A 16,380-nucleotide genomic window follows, 5' to 3' on the forward strand; every position below is an offset into this window, starting at 1 on the left:
GGATATAATTCTCTATTCTATGTAGTAAATCCTTGTTGCTTATCTATTCTATATATAGTAATTTGTATCTGTTAATCCTATAGCATTGGTTTGTCCCTCCCCCTCTTCCCTCTCCCTTTTGGTAACCCAAGTTTGTTTTCCATATCTGTGAGTCTGCTTCTGTTTCATATATGCATGCATTTGTATTATTTCTTAGATTCCACATAGAAGTGATATCATACAGTATTTGTCTTTCTGTATGACTTAACTTCACCAAGCATAATATTCTCTAGGTCCATCTGCTACTGCTGCTAAGTTGCTTCAGTCATGTCTGACTCTGTGCGACCCCATAGATGGCAGCCCACCAGGCTCCCCCGTCCCTAGGATTTTCCAGGCAAGAACACTGGAGTGGGTTGCCATTTCCTTCTCCAATGCATGAAACTGAAAAGTGAAAGTGAAGTCGCTCAGTCGTGTCCGACTCCTAGCGACCCCTTGGACTGAAGCCTACCAGGCTCCTCCATCCATGGGATTTTCTAGGCAAGAGTACTGGAGTAGGGTGCCACTGCCTTCTCCGTAGGTCCATCTAGATTGCTACAAATGGCAATATTCCATTATTTATGGCTGAGTAATATTCTAGGCGTGCTGCAATTCATGGGGTCGCAAAGAGTCGGACACAACTGAGCAACTGAACTGAATATTCCAGTAGATGCATGCACATGTGCATGCATGCACACACACACACACACACACACTCTTCTTAATCCAACTGTCTGTTGATGGGCACTTGGGTTGTTTCTATGTCTTGGTTAATTATATGTGTTGGAGTGCATGTCTCAATTTAGTGTTTTTGTTTTTTTCTAGATACCCAGGAATAGAATTTCCAAATGAAATTCTAATGAAATTTTCAATGAAATTCATCCATACCAATGAACCAAATACTCTGAGGCTCAAGACTGTTTTAACAAACCTGTAACTATGCAGCAGGTGTAGATGATTATCAATGGGGCCCTGCTCTTCACAGGGCATAATTATACAGCATTAGACACAGATTCACTCCCAAGGTAAAGACCGAAACCTCAAAAATGAAGGGATTTTAAAGATGTTTCCTGCAAAGTTTAAAAAAATAATAATAATTTTAAATGATAACTAAAGTATATATATTTTAATATTTCTAGAAATGGACTTTATGTTACAAAACTATTTCTGAAAACTTCAGCAAGCTCATGGAAAAATTTTACTACAAAACAGTACCTCCATTTATGAATAAAAAAGAAAATAAAGCAAAAAGCTCTATCATGAACCAACAAGACTTTGTTGTCTACTAATCCTTGGGATTGCAAAATTTCTTGGATTCCAGATTCAGAAACAGAAAGACACAATCCAGTCACTGCCATTGACTAGAACGGAGGTCAGTAAACTTTTTATGTAAGGGTCTGGCATATATACAACCTCGCTGCAGCTATTCAACACTACCATTGTTCAGTAGTTCCCCCTTATGAGTGGTTTTGATTTCTGATATTTCAGTTATCCACGGTCAACCATGATCTGAAAAATATTAAATGGAATATTTCAGAAATAATTCATTTGCCTTAAACTGCATGCCGTTCTGAGCAGTGTGATAACATCTCCTGTCATCCGACTCTTTCCTTCCCAGATCATGCATCATGTCTGTGTCGAGCATATCCCACCTATGAATCACTTAGTAGTTGTCTGGGTTATCAGATCATTGGCTGTAGTATCACAGTCTTTGTGTTCAACCAACCCTTACTTGACTTAATAATGGCCCCAAAATGCAAGAGTAGTGATGCTGGCAATTCAGATCTGCCAAAGAGAAGCCATAACGTCTTGCCTTTAAGTGAAAAGGTGAAAGTCCTTGACTCAATAAGTAAAGGAAAAAACTGTATGTGGAGGTTGATAAGATCTACAGTAAGAATGAATCTTCTATCTGTGAAATTGTAAAGAACAAAAAAGAAATTTGTGCTAGTTTTGCTATCATACCTCAAACTGCAAAAGTTAGGGCCACAGTGCGTAGTGCTTAGTTAGGATGGAAAAGGCATTACATTTGTATAATATTTTGAAAGAGACCACATTCACATAACTTTTATTATAGTCTATTGTTATAATTGTTGTATTTTATTATTATTAATATCTTACTGTGCCTAATTATAAGTAAAACTTTATCACAGGGGATTACGGGAGTGGGAAAGGAGCCATAGACAATATGTACCTGAATAAGCATAGCTTGTTCCAATAAAACTTTATTTACAAAGCAAGACTGCAAGCTTGTGGGCTATAATTTGCTGACTCCTGAACCAGATTTTGAACGATCAGGAAGCATTCTAGGGACCAGATACTACAGAGTACTTTCAAAGATTATAGATTACCAAGGAGTTTCCCATGGCAGGTCTGTTAATCTGTACTAAAGAATTCACCTGCCAATGCAGGATATGCAACAGACACAGATTCAATCCATGGACTGGAAAGATTCCCTGGAGTAGGAAATGGTACCCAAGTCCAGTATTCTTGCCTAGAGAATCTCAAGGACAGAGGAGCCAGGTGTGCTACAGTCCATGGGGCACAAAGAGTTGGACATGACTGAGCGACTGAATACACACAGTTGGCAAAGTTATTTATAAAGAAGATATTGAATTTACTAGCTTCTTGCCAACTTCAGATTTTTCTATTTCCTCTAACATGTGAAAGTGTGAGTACCTCAGTCACGTCCGACTCTTTGTGACCCTATGGACTGTACCCGCCAGGCTCCTCTGTCCATGGAATTCTCCAGGTGAGAACAGTGGAGTGGGTAGCCGTTCCCTTCTCCAGGGGATCCTCCCGACCTGTTCACTGAACTTGGGTCTCCTGCATTGCTGGCAGATTCTTTACCATCTGAGTTACCAAGAATGCCACCAACATGTGAAAAAAAAGGTACTTTATGCTTAGAAATACATGAATTGAAAAACACTAATAAAACAAAGTCTAGAGAAGACTGTTTTGATCAGAGGAAACTTTTACTTCTGATGCCAGTTTTATTAAAAGCCACATGTGAAAAAGATTTGCTAATCTCTACCTGAAGGATAACATCCTAAGTAGTCGACAAATATTTTAAGAAAATGAATAAATTTTTTAACAAAAGGAAAAATGTAAACTAACTCTTTGCAAGGTTTGTTAAGTTTATAAAATTTAAGAAGGTAAAAAGAAACATGAAAAGGGGCAAAATTTGTTTAGTTCAAAAATGAGTGATGAGACAAAAGTCTATACAAGGGCATTCAAGTAACAAATTCTCAGCACCCATCATTCTCCTGCAGACCCCTCCTATATAGGCTGGATTCCTCATCTTTGCCACACTATACTTGATTTAGTATAAATTTTGGTATAAATTTTCACCAGTTTTTCCTTTTAAATGTTTTATTCTAGAATAATTTTAGATTTTTAGAAAAGTTACAAATACAGTACAGAGTTCCCCCAAACCCAGGACTTCCTCCAGTTTTTAAAAGCTGACAAAACAAGAGACCTTCATTTGAAAGTTCAGTTCAACAATTTACAATGTCAGTTGAAAAAAAAAATTAGACATCTGAAAATAAATTCAAATGCCAAATGTGTAGTTATTGTCTAAATAAATTGTAAAGTACTTTCAAATTTAGTTTTCTTAATATGAAAGTTTAGTCGGCAAATCACCCTCGGTTCTCAGCTTCTGTCACCTCAAATGGGCATACGCCCTGTCACTTTCTGCGTGATACTCTTTTCATTTCCTTCACAGCACTTATCTCACTCAGTAGTTCCAGTATTTGTTTATTGGCTTTTTGTCTATCCCCAGAGACTTCCCCTGTTGTGTTTCCCACTTCTTATTGTAATCTCTGCACTTAGAACAGTGCCCGTGTACACTGAGTAGAGACACTCAGTAGACTTTGCTGGATGAATGAATGAATACATGAGCAAACACTAGATATGGCAGGGGTGATAAGAGGCATGTGATAAAAGACACATCTATTTAAATTGCCATTGTTTCTGAAACTTCTGTCCTTTACCACCAGCCATATACAGCTGAAGTTTTGGAGAGACTGTCAGTCTACCATCTGTGTAACCACTGCTTCCCGAGACAAAATCTAGAAATGTTACTTCCAATAAATCCTTGTAGTCTGAAAGCCAAAGCTTTCAAAGCAGGTCTGTATTGTTGGTTCACTGCACTCAGGACTTCCTGGCATTATTCATTAGATGTGAAAAGTCAATTTAAAAAAACATTTAAATCACCCTTAGAGTTAGACTAACTAAAGTCTAATTAATCATCTTTCTGTACCTAAAAATATGTTTGGAAAAAAACTCAAAAATACTGGATTCCAACCTTATGGAGGGTTGGAAATGAGATATTTTGAGAAGACAGGTGAAAAAAGACTAATGGTGAGTGGAAAAAAAAAAAACTCTCCTTTTTCCCTCCTACTGTCTATCCCTCAGCTTCAAGTTCAAGGAATCACCTGCTTGTAGGAAAAAGAAAGGAAGGATAGACAGGTGGCAGGAAGGAAGGACAGATGGCAGGACGGAAGGGAGAGGCAACTATCTAGTCCTGTATTCTCTATGAAAACTTACATTTCTCCCAAGATCAAATATTACAAAATGTGTCCCAAAATCAAAGCACTTGATCCCTTTACTGAGCAAGGAAAAAGAAAGTCATTCTAATATAAGCATCCGAAAAATATCCATTTATCAGATAAAAAGAAGCAAGAAGAACAAAACTGCAGAGGCACTTTCAGACTATTTAGAGTATTTATTTTTCTTCTCCTTCTGGACCTGCACTATAATGAAGGGTAGACACTAGTAAGTGCATCAATGCAGCACAAATTGATCCACCGTCCAAAGAGTACAATAATCCTACTGTCACTTCCGGAACCTCTCCTGCTGAAGATGTAATGAGTTGCAAATAACTCAAATTATTCGTGGACTGAAGATTTAATAGACTACATCTCACTGCCAAGAAACATATCAACATCAATACCAAAAATGGAGGTGAAAGAAATTCAGTTTTTGACCACATACATAAATTTTGGAAGCTCAAATATAATGATAATGATAAAAGATATATAAAATTCTACATTTTTTCTCTCTACAAAAATAGAACAATTATTAGTAGCCATGCTGAGATTACTCATCTGAGAAGAGATACAAATATAAAATCACATAATATTAAACTCCATAAGGTTAACTTGAAAAATTCAGTGTCAACTTATAATTTTTTATTTTAAAAAATATATATTTCTGCCTCTGTTCCCTAAAAAGGCCTGGAAACACTGACAACTGATAAGAATGAATACCCTTAATGTCCAGACTGTAGTTTCTAAATTCCATTTTCTACTAAAAGGAACCAGAGCTCCTTGTAATAACTGATTCTTAGATTGGGCTACAAAGTAAACAAGAGGAGCTTAAAGTATCCCTTTGAACCAAAAAGCAGGGGTCAAAAAACCTAATAGGGCATGGCTGCCTTTCGGATGTTCTTTATCTTGATCTGGGTGCCAATTATATGGGAATACTGAGTTTGTGAAAACTCACTGTGATTCACTTATGATGGATTCTCTTTTCCATATGTATTTACAGGAACCAATCTGAAGGGGTTCCCAAAGAGCAAAGTTTTTATTTGAGCATACTGAAAAAAAGAAAAAGTCACTGCAACTAATCAAAATATACTCTTAAAATCCATGAATTTACAATGATCCTCAAGAAAAAAAAGGAATTCTCTGCCTAAAAGAACAAAGAAATATCTTTGATCACCTTTTAAAGAGAGAAGCCAAGTGGAATGGTATCAATACTGCCAGTTCTCGTTGGATATTCTCTCCATTTCTCCTACCTGAGGGAGAAGTCTTGTGATCTTCATAACAGGTAAAAGGGAGCAAACATCAACTGTCTTGCTGTACCAGAACTGAGTACTCTTTCTCTTCTTCCAGTTTCTACCTACGTCATATTTGTTGACTGGTTAGCTGATTTACGGGCTTCCCTTGTGGCTCACCTGGTAAAGAATCCACCTGCAATGAGGGAGACCTGGGTTCGATCCCTGAGTTGGCAAGATCCCCTGGAGAAGGGAAAGGCTACCCATGCCAGTATTCTGGCCTGGAGAATTCCATGGACTGTATAGTGCTGAGCGACGGAACTGAGAACTGAGAGACTGCATGTAGTGTGTGGGGTCACAGAGTTGGACATGACCGAGCGACTTTCACTCACTAGCTGATTTACTGGGTTTACCATTTTCACATTCCAACAGATTTTATATGTCAGTAATGACTCTCAAGTACTTTGGTTCCATTCTTCTGGTCCTACTTGTCCTTTCCTCAGGGAGTTAAGGAAAGTGGAATGTGGAACTAATAACAGGAATGCCAAGGAAAAAGAGATAAAGGGGCTTTCTGAAAGCATTTATGACCATACATGTTGTTATTGTTCAGTCGCTATGTCCTGTCTGACTCTTTGTGACCCCACAAACTGCAGCACCCCAGGCTTCCCTGTCCTTCACCATCTCCTGGAGTTTGCTCAAACTCATGTCCATTGAGTCGGTGATGCCATCCAACCATCTCATCCTCTGTTGTCCCCTTCTTCTCCTGCCCTCAATCTTCCCCAGCACAAGGGTCTTTCCCAATGAGTTGGCTCTTTGCATCAGGTGGCCAAAGTTTTGGAGCTTCAGTTTCAGCATCAGTCCTTCCAATGAATATCCAGGACTGATTTCCTTTAGGATAGACTGGTTTGATCTTCTTGCTGTAATAGGCACTCTCAAGAGTCTTCTCCAGCACCATAGTTAGTTCGAAAGCATCAACTCTTTGGCACTCAGCCTTCTTTATGGTTTATGGTTTATCCAACTCTTACATCCACACATGACTACTGGAAAGACCATAGCTTTGACTATATGGACCTTTGTTGGCAAAGGGATGTCTCTGGCTTTTTAATATGCTGTATAGGTTTGTCATAGCTTTCCTTCCAAAGAGCAAGCTTCTTTTAATTTCATGGCTGTAGCACTGTCTGCAGTGATTTTCAGTTCAGTTCAGTTCAGTCGCTCAGTCGTGTCCGACTCTTTGCGACCCCATGAATCGCAGCACGCCAGGCCTCCCTGTCCATCACCAATACCTGGAATTCACTCAAACTCATGTCCATCGAGTTGGTGATGCCATTCAGCCATCTCATCCTCTGTCGTGCCCTTCTCCTCCTGCCTCCAATCCCTTCCAGCATCAGAGTCTTTTCCAATGAGTCAACTCTTCGCATGAGGTGGCCAAAGTACTGGAGTTTCAGCTTTAGCATCATTCCTTCCAAAGAAATCCCAGGACTGATCTCCTTCAGAATGGACTGGTTGGATCTCCTTGCAGTCCAAGGGACTCTCAAGAGTCTTCTCCAACACCACAGTTCAAAAGCATCAATTCTCTGGCGCTCAGCTTTCTTCACAGTCCAACTCTCACATCCATACATGACCACTGGAAAAACCATAGCCTTGACTAGATGGACCTTTGTTGGCAGAGTAATGTCTCTGCTTTTCAATATGCTATCTAGGTTGGTCATAACTTTCCTTCCAAGGAGTAAGCATCTTTTAATTTCATGGCTGCAGTCACCATCTGCCGTGATTTTGGAGCCCAAAAAAATAAAGTCTGCCACTGTTTCCACTGTTTCCCCCATCTACTTGCCATGAAGTGATGGGATGGAATGCCATGATCTTAGTTTTTTGAATGTTAAGTTTTAAGCTGCAGAGTTTTTCACTCTCCTTTTTCACCTTCATCAAAAGGCTCTTTAATTCCTCTTCGCTTTCTATTAGGGTGGTGAGTGTGAAAGTCATTCGGTCATATCTGACTCTTTGTGACCCCATGGACTACACAGTCTATAGAATTCTCCAGGCCAGAATACTGGAATGGGTAGCCTTTCCCTTCTCCCGGGGATCTTCCCAACCCAGGGATTGACCCCAGTCATCTGCATATCTGAGGCTGTTGACTATACATGGATACACACTAACTCCAGAAGAGGAATGGAAACAAACCCCTTTACCTAAGGAAATGAGATGCCACTTACCTGCTTTTTCTTTTTAAGAAGAGTTTAATTTCTTTCTTATGTAGTCAAGTCACAAGTCAAAAATGTGTGGAAACAAATTTCCAGTTACTTTAGTCCCATAAACTTAACCCAACAGTCAAAGGGACTCATGTACATTTCATTTTCATGTATGGTCAAATATCAAGACATACTGGGCAAGACCTAAGACATCCCATGAGATAAAGCAAAAGCAGTGTAGCCAGAGGACAGTAAACTACCAGAAATCAACATCCAGTCCCAGTGGGCTTCTTTCTTGTTTGCTTCAACATTAAAAATGAGTATTTTGAGACCTAAAATCTGCTCTAGTAAGAGGCACTTTGAAAAATGAGGTGCTGGGATAAGAACCACTGTTTTGGGATCAAGTCAGTTTCCCCCATCTGTAAACTATGATCAAATAAGTAATGTTTGCATTTAGCCAATGCAGAAAAAAAAGTACTATGCCCATAAGGGCCCTATAATTTAAAATGTGTTCATGGTTAAGGCTCTTTGCTAAGTCACTTCAGTCGTGTCCGACTCTGTGCGACCCCATAGACGGCAGCCCACCAGGCTCCCCCGTCCCTGGGGTTCTCAAGGCAAGAACACTGGAGTGGGTTGCCATTTCCTTCTCCAATGCATGAAAGTGAAAAGCGAAAGTGAAGTCGCTCAGTCATGCCCGACTCTTCGTGACCCCATGGACTGCAGCCTACTGCCGGGAGCCGGCATATTGCATATTGAGTGCATATTGCATATTGCATATTGAGTGCAGCACTTTCCACAGCATCATCTTTCAGGATCCGGAATAGCTCAGCTGGAATTCTATCACTGCTGGGAGCCAGCGTGAGGAATTCCGCCCATGACAAAGGTCATGAGGAAGGAGGCTCGGCATACGCAAAGGCGGAATCGAGCCTCAGGAGTCCCCCTGGAAATTCTTGAGCATCTACCCCCAAAACCAGAGTCTGCCTACTTTCTGCTTTGTGCTTTCACCTACACCTCTGACTTTACGGGGGGCTGTCCCCCACTACCTCTCTCTGAAAAAAGTTAGCTTACAGCTCCAGTTAATAATTCCTGGGTGTGACAGTGTTTAACCTACAAACTCCTTTGGAAATCCTCTAGCCTGCCTAAATAGGTTTTTCCGGCCACATGTGATTGTTCAGAGCCTCCCAACTGTGAGAGGCAGGAGATGTTCTAAACTGTCTAAACACAGATTCCTTTGAGTAGTTCAAAGACTGATTAGAAATTGTATTGGTGAAGGGTTTTTCACTTATTGGGCCAATGTTTGCTGCTAAGTCTCCATACTCCTTACCTACTGTGTCCTTGGCAGTGTATTGATTGATATAATGGGTGTATAGAATGTAAGTAGTAGCCTCCATGTTTGTAACCTTGGACCCTTGAGTTAAGTCTTTTCTTGATTGAGCCCGCCTCACCTTTGCCCTATAGGAATGCAGCTTTGTCCAATGCTTTTTTGGAGGCTGGTGCCTGACTTTGGAATAATCACCTTTAGAGAAAGATAAGTTTCTTAAAATGTTAACAGGCCTCCTGGCCAGAAGATGATGTAGATCACCTGAACTTTTGCATATGATAAGTTTGAAAGCCTGGCTTAGATTACAACCAGGAACTGCTGTCCTTGCATGACTCCACCCCTTCCCCTATTATCCTTTATGCATAACTTAAAGTATAAAAACTACTTTGGAAAATAAAGTGCGGGCCTTGTTCACTGAAACTTGGTCTCCCCATGTCGTTCTTTCTCTTACCTTCTGGCTGAATCGTTCAGCCTCTTTTCTTTACTGAATTTTCCTACTGAGCTATCCTTATTTCAGCCTCTTTTCTCCACTGAATTTCCTCACTGAGCTATCCTTATTCTATTACTCTTTATATCCTTAATTAACGTTTAATTAAGCAGTTGTTTCCTGATCCTCGCCTACGCCGTGTCTCCTTCGAATACCCTGGATCAGCTGGGGCTGGACCCCGGCAGCCTACCAAAAGTTTGATTCAATATCAAATTAAGAGGAACATTACAGCAAGTAATTTAGCCCCCAACAATATACAGTGATCAAAGATGGGGACAGAGAAATTTGTGATTAACTACAACCCACTGTGCTTGAAGATGTATCTGACTTTGATGGTGAGATTTCTCAGTAGATTTCTCATGTAGATGGCAGAGTATACAGCTCAGTGATTCACTCTGGTGTCCAGAATGAGTAATGGCCTAGATGATGGACTCAAAATCCTATAAGTTAAAGTGTTAGTCACTCAGTCATGTCCAGCTCTTTATAACCCATGGACTGTAGCCTGCAGGGCTCCTCTGTCCATGGAATTCTGCAGGCAAGAATACTGGAGTGGTAGCCATCCTCTTCTCCAGGGGAACTTTCCAACCCAGGGATCAAACCCGGGTCTCCTGCATTGCATGCAGATTCTTTACCATCTGAGCCACCAGGGAAGCCCAAATGCCTATAGACGTCATTCAAAAAAAAGCCAACCCAATGAATCACTTTACCTCCCTGGACCAAAACAGTCAGATCAGGCAATGGAGCCGTTAGGCTGTGACACATCAGACTCTGAAATGACAACCTCGGGGCTGGCAAAAAAGATTCAGACCTTATCACCATGGAAATTAGATTTCCCAGCTAAGAACCATGGGCCATCTGGTTTTGTAAGTTTTCCTCCTTCATAGGCAAGTCTGGCAGGTGTTAGCTTAATCTCAGAAAATCATCATTCTCACAGTGCACAAATTTTATATAAATAATAAAATGCCAAAAGAGAAAGTGAATAAAGACTAAGAGACTGTTATGTGTAAACTACAGGGGAGATGCTTCATGTAAGGAGAGAAGAAAGTGATCTTAAAGCAGAAATCTTACCTCAAAAGCCTTTAGACCAGGCAGGTAACATATAAGGCTGGTTATTTAAGACTTAGGGGAAGGTAAAGACTACCACATTTCAGTCCTTGAAATAGTAAAAAGACCATATTTTTTAATCATCCAAGAGAAGCCAGGTGTGTGTGTGTGTGTGTGTGTGTGTGTATCTTATGTCAGGTATCCAGATTGCCCAATGTTGGCAATTAACTCAATTTTTAAAAATAAACTTCTATAGATTAAAAAAAATTAAGCCTAAAATTTGGCCAGTAGGCCACCAGTTTGCAAGCTAAGCTTTAGAATTTAACTTTAAATAATATAATAAATAATAAGCAGAAAGCTCCCATCGTACCACCCCCACCACTGCTGCTGCTCTTGTGCCTCCAAGAAAATAAGGGTGTGAGTAGAGGATAAATACTGCAAAAGATCCCCAAGAGCAATGATGGTACATCCTCCCATTCTGGGGGTCTCTGACCTCAGAAAGTAGAAAGCTTTCTATAACTGGGAGGGATGGGTCCAAATGGTGAAGACCCTGGGCCTAAAATGTCAAATAGCATATTTCAGGTGGCTCTGAAAACAATAACTGCAAATATCAAAGATGACAAGGGGCCCATAGTGAGCACTGCTGGTGTATTATTTATTTCAGCCTCATGTGCAAAAATAATACAATCAATTGTCTATTTATTCACTATGAAAGATTATAAAAACTGGATGCATTTTAAGAATGTGTACAGCATGCATATATAATGAAAGCAAGGATAACATTTCAGTCATTTTCAGGATTAGGTCTGCAGGCTCATTACTCAAGAAGGGAAAGGGACCATCTTATTCTCACATGATGCCAGACATCAGACAACAAGAGGTTCAATATTTTGGCATGTTTTTTACTTCCTATCTTTAAGAATATTACTGCAGAACTTTTTATTAAGATGGCTAAACATGACTAGAATGACCATGCCTTATTTTTGGATCTGACAGACACATAAGAAATAGAAAAAAAACATGTTCCTGAGATTTGGTAATATTTTGCTAATCTTTTGCTGTTATTGAGCATTGACTAATCTAATCCTGCTTTTGATTTTTTTTTAAGTTTTTTTTTTTTGGATGTGGACCATTTTTAAGATCTTTATTAAATTTGTTACAATATTGTTCCTGTTTTATGTTTTGGTTTTTGGCTGTGAAGCATGTAGGATCTTATTTTCCTGACTAGGGATTAAACTTGCACCCCCTGCATTGGAAGGCAAAGTCTTAACCACTGGACAGCCAGGTCCTGCTTCTAATTTTAAACTTGCATTATCCTAACTCACCTTGTAACTGGGGGTCAAAGCCTTCTAGGTTGGCTTTAAGGTAAAAGCTGTTTGAAGCAGTTTATCCTCAGGTGCCCGTAGCTTTGACTGGAGAATTTGGTCTGTCAACTGAGGCTTCTGGGGTTATCTGGTAAATTAGGAGTGGTTTCTCGATTTCTTTTTTCAGGAAGGGGCAGAAGCTGAAAAAGAGAGATACTACAGTTGTATAGCACGTCTCCATAGACCTTTCATGAGCCTCTGTGGCCAACAGAAAATTCTTTCCAATTTATCTTTAGAGGAGAAAGTTCATAAGGGATGGCATTTGAGATTTTACCTCCTTTGTTCAATCTTATGTAATCTCAAAGACGTAACCACTGGGCTCCTCGGCATAATTTATATCTTACCCAGAGCGGGGAATAAGAAAACTCTCAACTTACAGAGCAAGTATTTTCTAAAAGGAAATGAAGCATATTTTCTAGAAACATGTTTACACCTCCAATTAAATGTAAACATCGAAGAGTTTTTTTCATCTTTTAAATCTGTATTGGGTTATAGCTGATTTACAATGCTGTGTTAGTTTCAGGTGTGCAGCAAAGTGAATCTGTTATATATACATACGCCCAGTCATTTTTAGATTCTTTCAGTTTTTTAAAACAGTCACTATGAAGTGGTTCCACTGCACAAAAATGTATGATCCCAATATCCTGATGAAGACCTATTAATGGTCTCTTATTTGCCCTGGGTAGAATTATTGCCAAATCCCTAGAACAATCCTCTAGCAAAAAGAGCTAACTATACTAGCAAAGCATAGTGTTCAACTTGGTATCATATCTCAGAAGGCAAAGAAACAATATTGAGAAGACAAAAGCATGTTCACTTTAAGTTTTTTTAAAAAAGGAAAATAAATATCTGACCCTGAAATGTGACAACAGTTTTTTCCTTCAAGTCTCAGACCTCTCTCTAGCAGCCTTGTTTATTCACAAGGGAGCTGTAAAAATGACTCCTCAGGTCTGATTATCTCTCAAGCCTATTCTTTCATTCTGCTGTAGTTTTTTCTCATTTTACCTATGGAGAAGAAAAAAAAAAAAAAAAGCAATACACATATACTAAAAAACTAGGACTTAAAAGTGCAAAAGATTTCTACTTAGTATCTTGTGTATGGTTGCTCTTTAAGTATCATTTTTATACAAAAAGTGTTTGTTCATTTAGAGCTCCTTTAACTCTACCAAAAAAGCTTTTGAAGTCTCTACTGTGTTGTAAGACAATTCTGCGCATCTTACAATTACTAAATAAAATTTAATTAAATTTAAATTTGATTATGATGATGACACAGAAGAACTAGGGTTAGCATCCATCAAGCTTATTTTTGTATGCTCAGCATTATATGTTTATTTTCTGCAAACACTACTCAATCTATGCTTTTTAATCCCATATAATTATAGGCAGACTGAATATGAATGGTCAGCTATAGAAACTCCCCTATACTGCAGTTCTCTGCATGCACTGCCCTAGTCTTACTCTGCATAACTTCTTACTATCCTGTAATAGCAAACAGGAAGGTAAGGGAGAACAGAGGACCACAGGGTAACAGCAAAGTTTCCTCTCTTTCTCTGTTTCCTCCAATCCAGTGGCAGAGAAGGAGAAGGGTGGTTGAATCTTGCTAACTGTGCCTAAAGAACGCCCTCCCTCCCACATCACACACACTGCGTGCACGTCCTGTGTCTAGCCTGTGTGAACCGCATCTTGGCCTGGGTTCCATTTTTTACTTCACTCATCTCTTTCTGCATAGTCTTGGCTTCAAAATCCAGCTCAAAACCACAACTTCCACCTCTTTCATCGATATTCCCAGCTAGAAAGGAGTTCCTCATCATCATACCTGGTACTTTGGTCAATTCTGACTAATGTGAGTCTGACCTGGTCTTTCATGCTGCTTACACCTCTCATCTTACCAGGCTGTGCTGACTCTGGAAGTAGGGACCAGACCGCAGTTTCTTGTACACTGTAAGTGTGGGAGTTAAAAAGTGAATTTAGAAGTTCTCTATTTATATGTACTTTGCAAAAGGTATTTCTGAGACTATAATTAATGTTTATACAGACGTTCTGCATCACTTTCAAAAGGGCAACAAATCACTATATAGTGTAGTGCCTTCTATAACCTTCGGGGGGACTGACTGTTCTACATTAAAAAATTACCAATCTATCAATACATATTTCACATAAAATCAAATGTCCCTGATACCAGAAATATTAGGAATAATCATTTTAATTCATCTTCAAAAACTTCATTAGTACAGAAAGAGTTATATTGCCACATTCAATTTCCAAATTTCTGGGTGACCAATTTATTAAGTTTTACTCAAAAACCAGAAAGTTAACCAAGTGGCAACTAAACTTTAATTAGAAACTATAAAGGATCTTGCTTTACGTCGCACATAAACTGCGTACGGGGCAGAAGTTCAAAGGCTCTAAGCTTACAAAGTTCAAGTCTGATTACTCCTTGTGACAGTACACACTGAAGTTTAATTCCTAAAACCCTCAGTAAAAAATAAACTCAGAGAAGGGAAGATGTAGTTTCTTTTTAAAACTATAGGCAAAATCGATTCTTTAAAAGAAAACATTATATCTGCTTTTTATCAAAATACACTAAAGGAATCATGTTCTAGCTTAATGATAGCCTCTGCAGTTTGACACCCACCTGCTCAGCTCTTAATAAATTAATAGTTGGAAAGGTTGGAAAGGCTGATTTGAACAAAGTCTTTTATGCTAGACAGTACTTGAGTAGGTGTCTCTGCAAAATCTCATCAGGGGAGTTGAGTGGTGTGGCAAAGGTTCCTTCTGAATGGCTCATTCAGGAACCAAATGATCCATTATCTTTGCAACAGAATTTTTCCTGTAAATTATGTGACTAATCCTCCTACAGCCTGAATTTTGCCCACCAGACACCATGTTCTTGTCTGGCACAGTCCCCACACAGTCTACTCACGTCTTATTCAAGCCCCTCTACTAAGCACATGATGTATTCTACCAAGGACTAGACTGTCCCTTTAGCACTAAGTCAGTGCAGAGAAAGGAGAGGCAACTCCATCACTCTGTAAAATACTAAAGAAAAGATTCTTAAAACAGTAAAGGCAGTAAAGATGACCAGAATAACCAGAAGAGTATATTTACACAAAGCTAGCAGTCTCCATAGCAAAGTCTATTTTACAACTATTTTCTGTACAACATGTGGCCCATGGTTTTGATTCAATGTGCACATCACTTCCACGAAGGAAGTTTGTTCGTGATATAGGGTTAAAAATCTTAAATTGCTTTCCCAGAAAACCGTAGCCCAAGACACCATGTAAGACCCTTCTTCATTATCTTGCTTACCTTGCCTACTGTCTCCATTAAATACCTTAGTTGGTAAAAGGAATTATTTTGCTTTTCTCTCTGGCAGCAATGTTTAGACAAAAAATTGATGGTTCTCTTTTTACCTGTGATAAAATCTCAATACATTGAGACTTTATACACTGTGTCTAATTGCAGATGGTGATTGCAGCCATGAAATTAAAAGACACTTACCTCTTGGAAGGAAAGTTATGACCAACCTAGATAGCATATTTCAAAAGCAGAGACATTACTTTGCCAACAAAGGTCCGTCTAGTCAAGGCTATGGTTTTTCCTGTGGTCATGTATGGATGTGAGAGTTGGACTGTGAAGAAAGCTGAGTGCCAGAGAATTGATGCTTTTGATCTATGGTGTTGGAGAAGACTCTTGAGAGTCCCTTGGACTGCAAGGAGGTCCAACCAGTCCATTCTAAAGGAGATTAGTCCTGGGTGTTCTTTGGAAGGAATGATGCTAAAGCTGAAGCTCCAGTACTTTGGCAACCTCATGCGAAGAGCTGACTCACTGGAAAAGACTCTGATGCTGGGAGGGATTGGGGGCAGGAGGAGAAGGGGATGACAGAGGATGAGATGGCTGGATGGCATCACTGACTCGATGGATGTGAGTTTAGTGAACTCCGGGAAGTTGGTGATGGACAGGGAGGCCTGGCGTGCTGATTCATGGGGTTGCAAAGAGTCGGACACGACTGAGCGACTGAACTGAATGGAAATCCCAGAGAGTACAGCTTTAGTGCTACAACCCAGCGGAATTTATGGAAACATGTGCTGAGGTAAGTTTCCGAAGAAAACCAAGACTCCAAGCACTTTCACCTAGCAACTATGGTGGCTTTCTTGTCAATAACTGAAGAGCAGACTTTTAAACTG

General features: G+C 39.5%; 1 protein-coding gene across 17 annotated transcripts in view; it reads right to left on the reverse strand.

Moving 5' to 3' along the window:
- The window catches only part of OSBPL6 (oxysterol binding protein like 6), a 216,125-nt gene that overhangs the window by 104,416 nt on the left and 95,329 nt on the right, over window positions 1-16,380 (reverse strand). For 13 of the 17 annotated variants that reach the window (XM_070798868.1, XM_070798921.1, XM_070798917.1 and 10 more), the window contains one exon: window positions 12,155-12,333. The exons of the other annotated variants lie outside the window; for them this stretch is intronic. The gene's annotated coding sequence lies outside the window, so the exon portion shown is untranslated. The remainder of the gene's footprint in view (window positions 1-12,154; window positions 12,334-16,380) is intronic. 17 annotated transcript variants of the gene reach the window in all.

The sequence above is a fragment of the Bos indicus genome, chromosome 2 (assembly GCF_029378745.1).
Source record: "Bos indicus isolate NIAB-ARS_2022 breed Sahiwal x Tharparkar chromosome 2, NIAB-ARS_B.indTharparkar_mat_pri_1.0, whole genome shotgun sequence".
In the NCBI taxonomy this organism is placed as follows: Eukaryota; Metazoa; Chordata; class Mammalia; order Artiodactyla; family Bovidae; genus Bos; species Bos indicus.